This window comes from Nipponia nippon, unplaced genomic scaffold (assembly GCF_047370975.1).
Source record: "Nipponia nippon isolate SJK-2023a ecotype South Korea unplaced genomic scaffold, ASM4737097v1 scaffold_4, whole genome shotgun sequence".
NCBI classification, from domain to species: Eukaryota; Metazoa; Chordata; class Aves; order Pelecaniformes; family Threskiornithidae; genus Nipponia; species Nipponia nippon.
This window is the reverse complement of record NW_028262358.1, coordinates 83,252,325-83,267,405: the sequence shown is the minus strand read 5'-3', so window position 1 is coordinate 83,267,405 and position 15,081 is coordinate 83,252,325. Positions and strand designations below refer to the sequence as shown.

General features: G+C 37.0%; 1 long non-coding RNA gene across 1 annotated transcript; it reads left to right on the top strand.

The window, feature by feature from the left end:
* Nucleotides 1-2,264: 2,264 nt before the first annotated feature.
* On the top strand, nt 2,265-6,990 carry LOC148053407 (uncharacterized). Its single transcript, XR_015708565.1, has 3 exons — nt 2,265-2,374; nt 3,065-3,217; nt 6,492-6,990. It is a non-coding gene; the product is annotated as an uncharacterized LOC148053407 (long non-coding RNA).
* The last annotated feature ends 8,091 nt before the right edge of the window (nt 6,991-15,081 follow it).

The following is a 15,081-nucleotide window of genomic DNA, read 5'->3' as shown; positions in this document are numbered from 1 at the left end:
AAATTAGAAACTAGTGTCAACATACATTATATAGGATTACAATATGATATTAAAGTTCAGGTTTTCTCTTTTTCTGAATATTTTGGCCCTAATGCTTCAAAATGTACAAAATGCCCATATAATTTAACTGAATCAAGAAAAAACAAAATGGAAATAAAAACTCATGCAAAAGACATCAAGCCTACAGCTGACAAAAACTCATCCTGAGGGAATGAGGACAAAAAAAGAAAACTGTATTAAAATCAGGAATTTTTATCTCTATGCAAAAGGGAAGAACACTATCCACCTCATCCAGTCTTAATTATTAGATTGTGCTTTCACTGGTGTGTGGGCTAGGTAATGTTTTTAAAGACTGGATCATTATATTTTATTTTGATTATGGCAATAGATAGGACTGGTCAGAAAAATTTTAATTACTTTGCTTTTTTTTACATAAAAATCGTCAACAGGAAATTTCTATAAAACTTTGCTTCTTCTGTGACTTACAAGAAAAACAGCTTTACTGACTTCAGTGTGAAAACATTTCTGTGTAGTAATAAGCACATAAAGAATCCATTAGGTCTAAATTTTACTCTCTTTTTCAGTAGCACTGTTAGGCTTTTCACATGTTTATTGACAGTAGTTCACTTTAATGTCTCTCTAATTTCTTCTTTATGAAAAATAATAAGGAAAGGGACTTAGAAGATCTGTGTCTTATAGACCAAACAACCTGTTTACTTTTATTCTCCAGAGCACTGTGGACTTTTTTTGCTGAAAATGCTTCAGGAGCTTCAGTTGTACCACCTCTATGGTGATAATTTCAGCTACAAATCTGGCTGATAACTGTGAATTTAAAAGTTCCTCTACCATGGCCTGTGAAAGCTCAGTCAAAACTTCTTCCCAGGGTTTGTGAAGAACATTTAGTTCTCAGGCCAGGATAGCACCACTTCCTAAGTTACCAATTACAACTTACATTTTATTCCTATTTCATTGTAATTTCATAGTTTTGTCCCGCAGACTATGGGTTGTGCATTCTGAAAAGAACAGCTTCTCCTGGGACTGCTGTTCTGTACATTTCCACTATTTCATTTCTTACCTCTAATTATTGCTCTCGTGCTATATAATATGTGTCATCTCTTGTATTTTTATGAGGAATTTATTTATGCTTGAATTGCTCAACAAAAATTCCTGTCACTTTTCTCCTGCTTTCTTTGTTTCTGAGAAGGGGAAACAGAAAGTATGCCACTTTGTTTTTTCTTGTTGGTGTTGTTATTATTACTTACAGTGGGAATTACCTAACAATTTATGTTTAAATGTTAGTAATTTAAATATAAGCTAAGCATTTTAGGCTCCTTTTATAGCCAGTTAAAAGAAACTGCTACTGCTGGAGCAGAATTCATGTCATTTCTCTCAGACAACTAATTTAGCTGAACCATCCTGGGGAGGTGCCTGTTGCCCCATTGACTACAAGAGGAACACAGATTGTTTAGCTTAGATGTAAGTGTTTAAAATTCCAATTAGGTGAGATTAAGACACCTCAAACTACACACATTTAATCTTAAGGGCTCCATTTTCTGGGGCATAATTTGGTATAATCTTGCTCAGATATATAAATATTTAATAGAAATTATCACATGTGGTAATTGAGTGAGACTAAGGCAGATAATTAGATTATGTAGTGCATAAATGTTCTGAGTGGGTCAGTCATGACACCCATTGCTGCAAAATGGAAAACCTAAAAAAAGGGGGGGGGAAAAGTCCAAATCAGATTGTCATACAATGCACAGCTATATAAATGTGCCTGTTTGTCAAGATAATAAAAGTTTGAAGCAGAACTGATCAAATACAGAAAGATTTTTGCTAAGTGCTGAAACAGTTGGAAAAGTATTTTTTCCTCCCAAGTCTTACTTTTAACTTCCTTTGATACAAGGTGGCACAAAGTCAAGAAAGAACTTGAAACAAGCTTCACATTAATATTTGAAAAAGGGCACCCAATGTGTTTGATGTGGCGCCCTTCATGCAAATCATGTAGTCTGAGAGAAATCCCAATAGGAAATACGATTCTTTCTTCTTAGCACTTGTTTTTTTTTCTGGTTGATAATAATGAACTTTTCACACTCCTCTTGCAACCCCCCTGAGCTATACAGAAATGAAGTTATTACTCACTAGGTGCTGCCTATTTGGGTAGGATTTTTTGTTGGTTTTGTATTGATTTTTTTTGTTGTTGAAAGTACAATCTCTGTTTAACACATATTTTGTACTTATTTTTCCCAGACTTCTAAATGATAAAACCCAGACACTTTATCAAAACAACAAAATACCTGCTGTCTCCTAGGATTTTTAAGTGTGGGGACATGTATACGTGATCAAAAATGTCATGATGATATAACATCAGGTATTGATTTGACCGGGGGGGGGGGTGGGGGGGTGTCTAGGTATACCTGAGAATATAGAATAGAGTGTAACTCTTAATGGTAATATATTTTTTTTTTTTAATTTTCAGTTAATTATGCTAATAATAGCAAGTTACACCTTCCAGAATTCTTTAGACATTACCATTTAAAGTATGGAGGTCAAACTAATTACAATCCATCCAAAATCCAGAACGGTGTGGGTAGCAGCATTGGTCACATTCCCTCCTTTTATTCTTGTTGTGCATACTTCATTCCTATGTATAGCAACTAATGTATCTCCCACATTACACCACCCACACACTAACTAACACTTTCTGAAGGCACAGGAACCTTTCTCTACAATTAATTTCCAGATTACATTTTGAAAAATGTCACAGATTGATTCTGGAAACTGTTGAAAGCAAACCTAAAAAAAGGGTCAGCTCCTCCAATAGACCCTAAGGGAAAAGAAGCCCTCAGGAGCCCCGCAGTGCAAGCTTCACATTGAAAAATGAATCTAAGTAGGAGAAAAAACCCAGATATTCAATGATAATAATATTTTTATTACAGGTATAATTATTGTATGATGAAATATTGGCATTCAGAACAAACTATTAAGATTGTTTAGGAGCTAGATGCATTCTGAAGAAGATATAGATTTGTTTTCTTTTTTTTTTTTTGTTTTCTGACAGAAGACTTCTCCTGTGCCTTTGCAACTGAGTCTGCATGATCACAGGCCTTGGTCCTCATGGGGAAATTCAGCCACCCCAGTCTCTGCTGGAGGTACACCACAGCAGCAATCCAGAAGGTTTCCGGAGCACATTGATGACAACTTCCTGACACAGGTGAGGCAAGGTCCCATGAGGGGACATGCTCTACTGCACTTCATACTTACAAACAGGAAAGGACTAGTTGTGGGGTGAAACCTTTGGCTGCAGTGACCATGAGATGGTGAAGTTGAAGATCCTGAGAGAGGGCTCACAACCCTGGACTTCAAGAGAGCAGTCTTTGGCCTCTTCAGGGATCTGCTTGGAAGAATCCCATTAGAGATAGTCCTGGAGAGAAGAGAGGTCCAAGGAGAGCTGGACCTCCAGCTGGCCCACCTCCTTCAAGCTCAAGAACAGTCCATCCCAATACACAGCAAGTCAAGCAAAGACAGCAGGAGACTTGCAGGGACAAAGCTGCTCCTGACTGAAAAGGAAGTGTACAAGAGATAGAAGGAGGGAAGAGTGAGCCAGAAGGAATAGAGAGATGTTGTCTGATCATGCAGGGATAGGATTAGGAAAGCCAAGGCCAGCCTGGAGATGAATCTCCTACAATTACATTAGCAACAAAAGGAATAATAGAGAAAATGTGGGCCTGCTGCTGAAAGGAGCATGGGAACTGGTGAAAAAGGACATGGAAAAGCCTGAGGTTCTCAATGTTTTCTTCACCTCAGTCTTTACTGGTAAGATTTATCTTCAGGAATCTCAGGCCCCTGAGACCAGTGGGAAAGTCTGGAGCAAGGAAGACTTATATCTGGTGTAAGAGTTTCAGGTTAGGGCACATTTGAACAAAGTGGATGTACTTAAGTCATGGCACTTGACAGGATGCACCCACGAGTGCTGAGGTTGCTGGACAATGTTATTTAGAGGACACTATTGATTATCCTTGAAATGTTATGGTGATTGGGGAAGATTCCTGACCCTGGAAGAAAGCAAATATCACTCCGGTCTTCAAGAAGGGCAAGAATGAAGATTCAGAAAACTACACACTGATCAGCTTCACCGTGATCTCTGAGACAGTGACAAAGCCACTGATAGTCCTGGAAATAATTTCCAAACATATAAAGAACAGGAGGGTCATTGGGAGTAGCCAGTATGGATTTATGAAGGGGAAGTCAAGCTTGACCAAACTCATAGCCTCCTACAATGAAATGACAGCCTTGGTAGATGAGTGGAGAGGAGAGAATATGGTTGATCTTGACTTTTGGCTAAGGTTTTCGATGCTTTCTCCTGTAACATCCTTATAGACATAGACTGGTGAAGTACAGGACAGATAAAAGGGCATTGAGGTGAACCAAAAACCATCTGTACTGTAGGGCTCAAATGGTTGTGACTAGTGCCACAAAGTCCAGGTGGAGGCCAGTCACTAGTAGTATGCCCCAGGGGCTGATATTGGGATCAGTACTATTTAATATATTAATTAATGACCTGGATCATGGACAGAGTGCACCCTCAGTAAGTTTGCATATGACACAAAACTGAGAGGAGTGGTTGATATGTCACATGATTGTGCTCAGGGAGGTCAAGAGGCTGGAGAAATGGGCTGAGAGGAATCTCATTAACTTTAACAATGAGAGAAGCAAAGCTCTGCACCTGGGGAGGAATAACCCCATGCACCAGTACATGCTGGGCACTGACTGGCCAGAAAGCAGCCTGGCAAAGAAAGACGTGGGGGTCCTGGTAGACAACAAGCTGACCATGAGCCAGCAATGCACCTTCACAGCAAAAAAAAACCCCAAAACATCCTTGGCTGCACTAGGAAGACCATTGCCAGCAGGTCGAAGGAGGTGATCCTTCCTCTCTGCTCAGTCCTACTGAGACACATCTGGAGTGCTGGGTCCAAGTCTGGGACTCCAGTACCAGAAGGATGTGGACAAAATGGAGCAAGTCCAGTGAAGAGCCATAAAGATGATTAAGGCAGTAGTGTATATGACATATATAGAGAGAGGCTAGAGCTGGGACTGTTCAGCCTGAAGAAGAGAAGGCTGAGGTGAATCTGATCAATGTGTATAAATACCTGCGAGGGGGGAGTAGAGAAGATGGAGCCAGGTTCTTCTCATTGGTGTCCAGTGACAGGACAAGAGAGACTGGACAAACTGAAACACAGGAATTTCCATTCAAACATAAGAAAAAAACACTTATTTTTTTCCTTATAAGGGTGGTCAAGCTCTGGAACATGTTTCCAAAAGAGGTTGTGGAGTATCTTGGAGACATTCAAAATCTTACTGGACAAAATCCTGGATAGCTGATCCCGCTTTGACCAGGGGGTTGGACTAGGTGATCTGCAGAGCTGCCTTCCTGTCTCAATTGTACTGTGATTCTGCAATTCTGTATTAATATCCATAGCATTCTTAGCCTGATGTCTGTGTTAGATTTGATCATCCCTTTGGTCCTGCCTTGACCTGACAATGAAATCCACAGACAAGTTTTGTTTTTTAATTTTTTTCTCTAACAAAGAAAAGCAATCTGACTTTCTCTATAAAACATTTGCTTCCACTTGCTTGTTTTGCAACAGCCAACAGACAGAAATTTTCACACCACTCCCTTCCCCCTTCTCTAATCTGCAATCTATTTTTTTGAGATGTCCCAACTAAGAAAGGAAAAAAAATCCTTCATCCCTTTATTTCTGAATCTAGTGAGTGATTAGGATAAGTTTGGCTGTGAGAGTTCCCTGTCTGGTTACAATGGATGAGAGCAAAGCATGGACTGATTCAGAAGATAATATAGGAGAAAAAGTAAATGTTTAAGTGAATAGAGCTGGACAGGAAAGTAATTGGAAAGGAAAAAAAGATGATGAAAAATAAAGAAATAGAGAGAACAAGATTCATGATTGAGGAAAGAAGACACAACAGGAAAAGGGTGAAAAGAAGGATGAGAGAGGAAAGGAAGTAATAATACCTGGGAAAACTGGCATGGGAGGAAATAGAAGAAAAAGGAATTAATAAAAGCTGGTAAAACATATATGTTAATAAACAAGTGAAAATGTTCAGACAGAAACATATTTTGACTCCGAAAGTATGCATTCCTAAGTTTAACAATAAAAAAATTTATAATTTTGAGGAGGAAATAGAGAAAAAAGCAAATTATCAAAATCAACTTATGTGAAGACATACATTGTGTCTGGAAAGCAACATGCCCTAAATGTTAGTTATCAATTTCAATTAATCTTTGAAAAATTATGGAACAAATATTTTTTTAAAACATGCAAAAGTATTTAAAATATAAATCTTGTGAAGAGTTTGAGAAATATCCTCTAAACTTCAACAACTGAAAAAACTTTTTTCAAAAATTAATTTTTTATAAAAATATTTTTGGTACAATTAGTCGAGCTTTCTCTTACTTCCATCTCTTTCAGTTTCTTTACTTAACTTCTCCACACCAGTGGAAACATGGAACAAAACCAGAGGAAAAAGAAAATAGAAAAAGAAGAAGGGAGAAATGGAAAAAGGCTTCAAAATTCTTAAATCCTTTTTATTTAAAAATAGACCAAAATGTGGGATTTTCCCCCAGTATTTCTGCTACACATATTACACTTAGTAATGTTTCAGATAGAAATGTCAAATAATAAAAACTGTAATTAAGATATTTACTAAGATCATAGCTAACCTTAGAATTATGGAATTGAGAAATATGTTGAAGTAGAGTAAGATGAAGGAAAAGGTAAAGCTAACATGCAGTAATGTCCATGATCTTTTAAATTCATTTCAATTACATCATGTTGTAACATATTAGTTATGAGTTCTTGTGAATGAGAATACAAATATCATCATATTCTTCAGGAGGTTGTCATCACTGACGGATACAAATTTCTTTCTCATACTTGATTGTTAATGATAGCCAAAATTTTATATTGTTCCTAAAGTTCCACAACAATTATTATCTAAAATTATAATAGTCAATTAATGTTCTATTGATTTCTGACTTTAGAACATGTATAAAACTGTATAAAAGCATTATAATCACATAATTTTACTTGTAAGATATAGAATAAATACTTTTGATAAGTATTCCATTTTCAGTTCATTCAACCAGATTATCACTTCTTCATAAACCTTAACTTCATGTTAATTTCATACTTGTAAATATCAATTTAGTCTATTTCCTTTTCTTTTGTTCTCTCATATAGAGGCTTAATATTGATTTATTAGATCAATAAAACAAATTAACAAATGAAAAATCATTATGAAATATTGCTGCACAAACATAATTACTCTTTGCTCTCACATCTACTAGGAGTACTTAATTTATATTGTATTATTATAGCAGTCGAAGAACCCCTAATATATTATGACAAACCTTACTCTGCACCCTGTTTTAACCCTAATGGGAAATATGGAACTGAAATTTAGTTCTCTGTTGACAGAAACTTTCACATGAATAAGCATGAAAATGCTATTAAAAAGAAGAGTAAGAACTTGTCCCCACTGAAATCAATGATTATTATTTTACTCCAAAAGGAAGAATTATTTTAAGTTTCTGACATACTTCAGGTAAGCAGTCTTTTGAAAGACCTAGTTAAGTGGCTTTGGCTTTTAATACTGGAACACAGATGCAGGACACCCATCATTTACCTAGGAGAGACGTGGACATCAGGAACTGAGTTTTGCCTTAAGGGAGTGTTAAGGACAGACTGAAGTGGGATTCTGCAGAGGAGGGAAATCCACAGGGTTTCTTCTTGTTGAGGAACATTATTTCATTTCTTCCTCACTCCCCTACACATTTTTTTTTTCTTTTTCTTTTTATTATCTGATCCTGGTTCCTCCTTTGGACAGTAGACTGGAGCATTGGACTGCAAGGAGCTTGCCACAAGCTGAAATAACACACCTGCTGTTCAAATTTTTAAACATAGCTTCTTTTAAACATCTTTAAACTAAAGAAAACTAAACATTGTACTTCTGGAACCCAGTGACTTTAGCATACACACATGGTGTAAGATTGGGAAAAAAGAATACTCTCATCCAGAAAGGAAAATTTAATAATTCAAATAGAAATTACTCTTTTGAGGACAGTTCCACTCATGTAATATCTTTTTTCATACAGAAAATAAGTATTTCAAAATAAAAAAAATGGCATACATTTTATAAAAAACTTTTATTTTAGAAATGCAGAAGTATGTAAAAAACATGCTCAATGACTGTTCACAGTTCTCAGTTTGTACACAGATACATTGCTAGGCTTCTGTATTTTTTTTCTTTGCCTCTGTTAACATATCTCATTAACCAAAGCAGCGTGAACTGAGTATTACAATTAAACGGACAATTTTAAAATTGCTTTTGACAAACTGGAGATTAACATGTCCTTTTCCTGATTATTTGCACTAATGAAGACTGAGCACCTGAATGTTCACACCCAGTGAAAACAAACAAGACACAGAGATATCAGGGACATGACTGAACAAAATATTCTTATGAACTCTCAGACTGGAGAGGAGATGAGGAAAGAAAGTAAAAAGATTATTCGGTCATTTTTTCAGCTGTAGAAACAAAATCACTGTCAAAACCACATACATAGGCTAAAGGATGTGCGGCAAATCTTAGCTTTGATCTGGGTTGAGCAGGCAACTCTTTGCTCAAGATGGGCATTGAAACTGGAGTGCAAGGATGTGAATTCTTCATGTTCTACACAGTTTGAACAAGTAATAAAAGCACATATGGGAGGGAGAGTTTTTAACGAAAAAAAAGGAATAGTAGTAGAAATCACATTTTGAACAAAGTTTCCAAACAACTTGTTCTTGAATTGAATTTAGCTGAACATTGCCAAATACTCAAGTTTTTAAGAAATTACTAAGTTTTGGACATTCTCTCCTCAAAAAATATGTTCATGTTCACCTTTTTGTTTATTTCTCCTTTTATGTCTCCACTGACTCCTGTAAGTTGCAGAGGACGGTATAAAGCAATTGTCCCCATGAAGTCTGGAATGAAGCGTGTGTTTTCAAAGAAAGACAAATTGGATCACTGAGGGATGTCTCAGGAGTAAAAGTCGTTTGACCAAAAGCTGTTATTTATTTTGAGAATACATGTTTGATATTAAAAATTTTCAAAGTGAATAAAGGACCAATGCCTGTGCTTTCAGAAAAGAAAAAGGAAGAAGTATGGATTGACAGGTTAAATTAATTTTAAATTATTGAAAATATGAAAGAGGATCTTCAAGCATTAAGGTATACTCACATTTTTGACACGTCAGCTTAAATCACCTGTTTTCATTTTTGTGGCAAAAATTGTGGAAAAGATATTTATGGCACATCTGTGGTAAATATTAGTCAGGAACCAGGAAAGAAGATATGCCTAGCTGGAGAAGATTTCTGATTTTGGGTCTGAGAAGATAAACAGAATATTCCACTTTGATTTCTTGTTGGAACTCTGTACACTGAAGTGTGGGCTTTTTTTCTTTGTTTCCCTTGAGCCTTGTAATGTCATTACAGCGAAAGGAAAAAAGTGCTTGAGACAAAGTCCCTGGTTGCCTTACTGTCAGTAAAGGCCAGGTGTGATAAAAAGATATAAATGACTACAAGCCACATATTGCAATAACCATGGCTTAGCTACTCTCCTTATCACTTTTTCCTCCACTGGCTTAAAACCCAAGATAAACATTTAGATTTCCATCTCCCAGAAGAGCACCCTAAAAAGTACAGTATGGGCTAAGCCACAGTACCTCCCCCCACCACCTTTTCATCTGTATTTGGGCCATAGCAAAACTAGAATGCAATATTCATACCACAGAAAGAAAACAAGCGGACGTTCTGTGCGTACTTCTGAGCTTGCTCAGAAAAAAATGAGGATGCTAGTCTTGGCTTTTATCACTGTTAACATATCTTGGATAAATGTCATTGAACAGAAAGACAAGAATAGAGAAGAATATAACTTGTAAAGGGCACAATAGTGTTGCACTGAGCTGTAGTAAAAACATGTTTTATAGAGTAGCTACTGCCTGAACGAACCTTGCATCTACCAACCATTTTCCATATCAGCTCTGAGGTTTAATCACCTCTTACTCTGTGTGTGTGTGATGGAGCTTTCTGGATCAGGAAGAAGTGTTTTCCAAAAGATCCACCCTTTTTTCCTATCTGGGAGACTGAGTTCTGTACTTGCCTTTTTCCCTACCCCTTCACACCACCTCCATATTTTGCAGCAAAAAGAAGCATCTGGCCCAGAGTAGCTAAATCGTATGGTATGTCAGGGAGTTCTGCCAACCTTGGCAGAAGGAGTCACATAATTCCAGCTGGCTGCAATGGCTTTCCTTGTCTAAGAGATATTTGTTAGATAAAAATAAAAGGTCTGATTGCAAACCCCAAATAAACTTAAATAACAGTTACAGAATGTATGACCATGAAACGTTTTCAGCAAAATGTTTCTGGTTTTCATCTGCATAAAAAAAAAGCAGAAGGTGACTGTTTTGAAGCCCTTTTCATGAGGCATGCTATCACAGACTTCTAAGAACACACTTTCGTCATCCCAGAGGATGCTCTCAGAATTTTAAGGGGAAATTGGTCTTTACTCTCTGATGCTGATTAACTGGGGAACTTGGGGGTGAAGTATACAGGGAGGGGTGTGTATTGACATGTAAATTAATACATTTCTCTATTTTATCCCTTTTAAAAACTGATTTCAAAACAAGACCAACATTACCTCAAGCCTGGCTTGAAGCCAAGGAATGCACAGAATAACATCCTTGCCTAAGATGCCACATAAACAAACAAAAAGGAGAAGAATATCACTTTCTCTGAATCAAACCCCAAAGACAATACCTTCCATTTCATCTGTGGCTGTGTTGACAAAATTTGAAGTTCTTCTTCACTTGTTTTCGTTGATGGTGATTGAGATAATCACCAAAAATGTTCTTTTCTCTTACACCAGAACTGGTGAATAAGAGACACATTCATACACAGGACCTTTTTTTTTTCCTCTTTCTAATGTTTTCTTCAGAGTAGATGTTTGGGTTTGGGGTTTTTTTTTGCTAAACAGCTACAGCCAAAAGACATCTGACTGAATTCTTTCCTCTCAACACCCACTGCAAACCAGTAAACGCATCTGTGAATAAACACGGCAAACCGCACTTTCATTTATTTTGTGTTTACAAACCAGGTCCAAGTACCACCAGAGTCGGTACCTGTGAGATGCGCAGTGGGAACCATGACAGGCTCGTGTGTGGTCTGCTTATAGGGCAGACGCTGTGCTCCACTAGCAACACCCAGGACTGTCTGGGGCAGTGGGACGGGCTGTGGCTGGTGGTTCCCCAGAAGCCCTCATCCCCTGTTGCACCCTGACAGTGTCCAACTGAAGAGGGATGTTATACAGGTTTAAATATGCAATAGAGTTCTTCATACCAACATTTAAAAAATATTTTGGTATGTATCAGATGAAAAGGCAATTGCAACGTGAGTACCTGAGGCTTAACTTTGTACTAGAGCCTTCTATATCTAGGAATAACAAGCTCACATTTTTTGAAGAATTACATGAATGTATTACTTTATAGTACAGGAATCTCAAAAGGTGCATCTTATTTACTATGTATCCTCACACAGATAAGATTAGTTCTTGTATAATCTAAAGCTAGTCTCTGAAGTGAAAGATTGTTTTTTTTCCTTTGTGTGTGGCTTCAAGGTACCAAATGTCTGCTCTCTACCATCATTGTCAGCAACCTTCTTCCTCTCAGGCAGTAAAGGGTCACTAATAGTGGAATAAAATACTCTGAGAGGGAAAGGCTATCTTGGCGTTAAAGTATCCAAAACATCCATATGGCAGGGGTCTTTACCCGGGCAGCAAAACCTGAAAAATGGGACATAATGGTTACAATAGGAGAGCATCATTAAGGTGTCATAAAATGCCCTGACTCTATGATGGGCTATAATGAATTCTTCTCTCTCCAATTCTTGCCACACCAGTTGAAAAGGATGTGATGGACCTTCCTAGGGACATCTTAGACTCAAGAAGTTCCATAGCACGTTTAAAAAACAATAAAAAACCCCCTTCCAAATCATACAAAGGTATTGCATTTTGAAAATATATTTGTAAAGATGTCTAGCCCTGAAGTTCTCAGTGCTGAACTAGAACATAGCCAATCCAAGCTCACTGATCAAAGATCAAAATATGTTCACTACATTTAGAATTACATAGACTTTCATAGAATTTTTTATGGATTATTTCTGAAAACGGTGATTTTAGAAAGGGCTTGGTTATCACAGTGAATAACAAAATGCATATGATTTCCCACGCTGGTGTACTAAGTAAAGGAGCAAATCAAATAAAACAAAAGGTGGTAGTGTCAGTTTTAATGAGATTATTAACTGGCGAGACTATTAATTGGACACCACAGCCATATGTGTTGCCTACAGGTTGAAAAGCATGTTAATAGTTTGAAAAGGATTCTAAGTCCATATAAAATTATTCTGTAGCCTGGAGTCTATTTTTTATCCAAAAGATATCCAAATGGGTTGATCACTATCCATGAATACTTCCAGAAGGCATAGAAATTAGGTAAGGGTGCTATTTAAATTATCAAACAAATGCATAATAAACTCTAATGACTAGAAGCCAAAATCATCCACATTCACGTTTTAAACTCTGAGGGCAATTAAGAGTTGGCACAATTTCTGAAGGTTGTGATTGTCCAATGCACTAATCATTTTATTGAGACAGAGTGCCTTTCTGAGAGTTATGTTCTAAGACAGCAAGAAGTCAGGAACTTGGTTCAGGAACCAGCTGGTAAAATTATGTGAATTGTGCTGTCTATGACAGTCTACCTGACCATGACAATACCTTTTGGCCTTAGAAATCTATCAGGAAATCTCTTAGCTACACTGAAGACAAAGACTTGTTTTGGTGAAAAGTTGGTGTAAATATCACTTGCAATTAGTAAGAGTCAGAAATAATTAGTCAGAAATTGGGGGGGGGGGGGGGGGGAGGGTGTTATTCAAGTAATGGTTTACCACTAATAAAGGCATAACAATTTGATTTACTATGAAATTTCAGTCTCCTAAATTGAAAATATGCCCAGTAGTAAAAGTCTCTTAAAATAATTCTGCTACATCTGAAAAGATCTCTTCAATACAAACGTGCTATCTTCATGTATAGTTGGAAGTTGCTGAGGATATTGTTGATGATATCTGAACAGCAGTAATAAAAATAACTTTGTTGGATTCAGCTATGCTGGAAGTACCATTCAAACTGTTACTTTTAATATGTGATTATGCCAGTTTAGAGCATGTCTATAAAATATGTGTAGAGAGAAAAAGCAGAGAAAATTCATGTTAACCTGAAACTTGTTTCATCTGTTACATTACTAACATTCAGGCTGCTGATTTTGTTATCCATAATAATTGGGTCAATCATAATCATAATAACAGTTTATTATCTTTTAATATGAAGTTGATGAGTCCTTCTCAGATGATTATTTCATTCAGATAAGTACTTAAAAAAATTATCAAAGTTCAGTCACAGAACCAGTTCACCATGTGTGATCAGTCATGGTGCAGGGTGTGACCACAGCAGGCAGGGTCAAAATTCACATCAGGTAAAGGTGCATAGCATTTCATGGGAATGACTGAGCTCTTTGCAGGGCTGTGCTGTTCTGCGCACCCTTTCTGGGCAGGAACCTGTTATTTGTTTGGCACAGATCTCTCGGTGTGTAACACTGAGAACACTTACAGCAAACTATGAAATAAATCAATAATAAGGTAATCATGTTATTTAGAGGGCAATTTTTGTGTTTGAGGGTTTCCTTAGCAAATGGCAATAAGTACAGCAGTGTGAAAGATCACAGAAACAACGTCAGTCAGAGGAAAACAAGACGTAAATGACACTGCACCGATGTGGCAAAGACTAAGTTCACCCAAATTAAGACGCAATCAGGAGATGAGGAGAAAATACTACAACATACACCACATGACAAGGAATTTAACTGATTTATGACTCAACAGATTAAAAGCCACCACTTTGTCTTTTCTTTGGCAGAGCCCTGTTTGCTTGGCATTTTCTGTCATTTTTTGAGGTCAAAATGTGCTTATTTAAAAAATGGGGTCAAAGTAGTTACATAGCACTAATTCCACGGTTGCATCAGCAAACCAGGACTGCATACAGGACCACGAGTTTTGTTCGCTTATAGGCATGCAAATTATTTCCCTATTTGTCCTTTATATTTTTCATGTTCATGAACTGTATTCTCAAAACGCTAGCAGTAAATATGCACTGAATAGCATTTATATTAAAGGTAAATGCAAATTTAATAAATCAATTATAAGATGCAATTTCCAAGAAGGTAGTTCAGGTAACTGGCAGTAGGGTAAATGGTTAATAAATTTACATGCATACACAAACACCAGGATGTTGTGTTCCTACAACATTTGATTTTGGGAGGGACAAGGTGGGGAAAGCAGGGGAAGGAAGGCCTTTCAGGGGAAACCTAATAGTTAAAATACCAACAGGCTTCCAAAATCTTTCAGGTACGGGCAGCAAATGATGTATTGATTTTGCTGTTAAACTGCACAGCTGTAACCAACACATTAGACATGGAAGATAAAAGCAATGACTAAAAGCACCTTATTTCATCTGTCACACCTGAGGCTCTGCCTTCTTCAGACCTTTAGTGTATTAGCACAGAAAATCAATTAGGTAAAGAGCTAAACAAATGAAGGGAAAATAAAAAAAGGCCTCATTCACAAAGAGTCAGGAATGCAAGCAAGCCCTGGAGACTTCAGCAAAGTGTGAGATATCTCCAAATAAACCACAGCAACTTTTCTGAACTTTTTAAAAAAGTGATTAGATACTGCTTGGATACACAAATAAGCATCTATTAGTGCACATCTAGCAAGTGACCAGTATTCACAAGCCCAAGACTTCTTTTCACTGAAAAAAAGATGTGAAAATTTATTCCTCAGTTTATGTTATTTTGAATGTCTAACTATGGTTCTTGTCATCCTATTTAGTGTTGAATGATGGCTCAGTTAGATC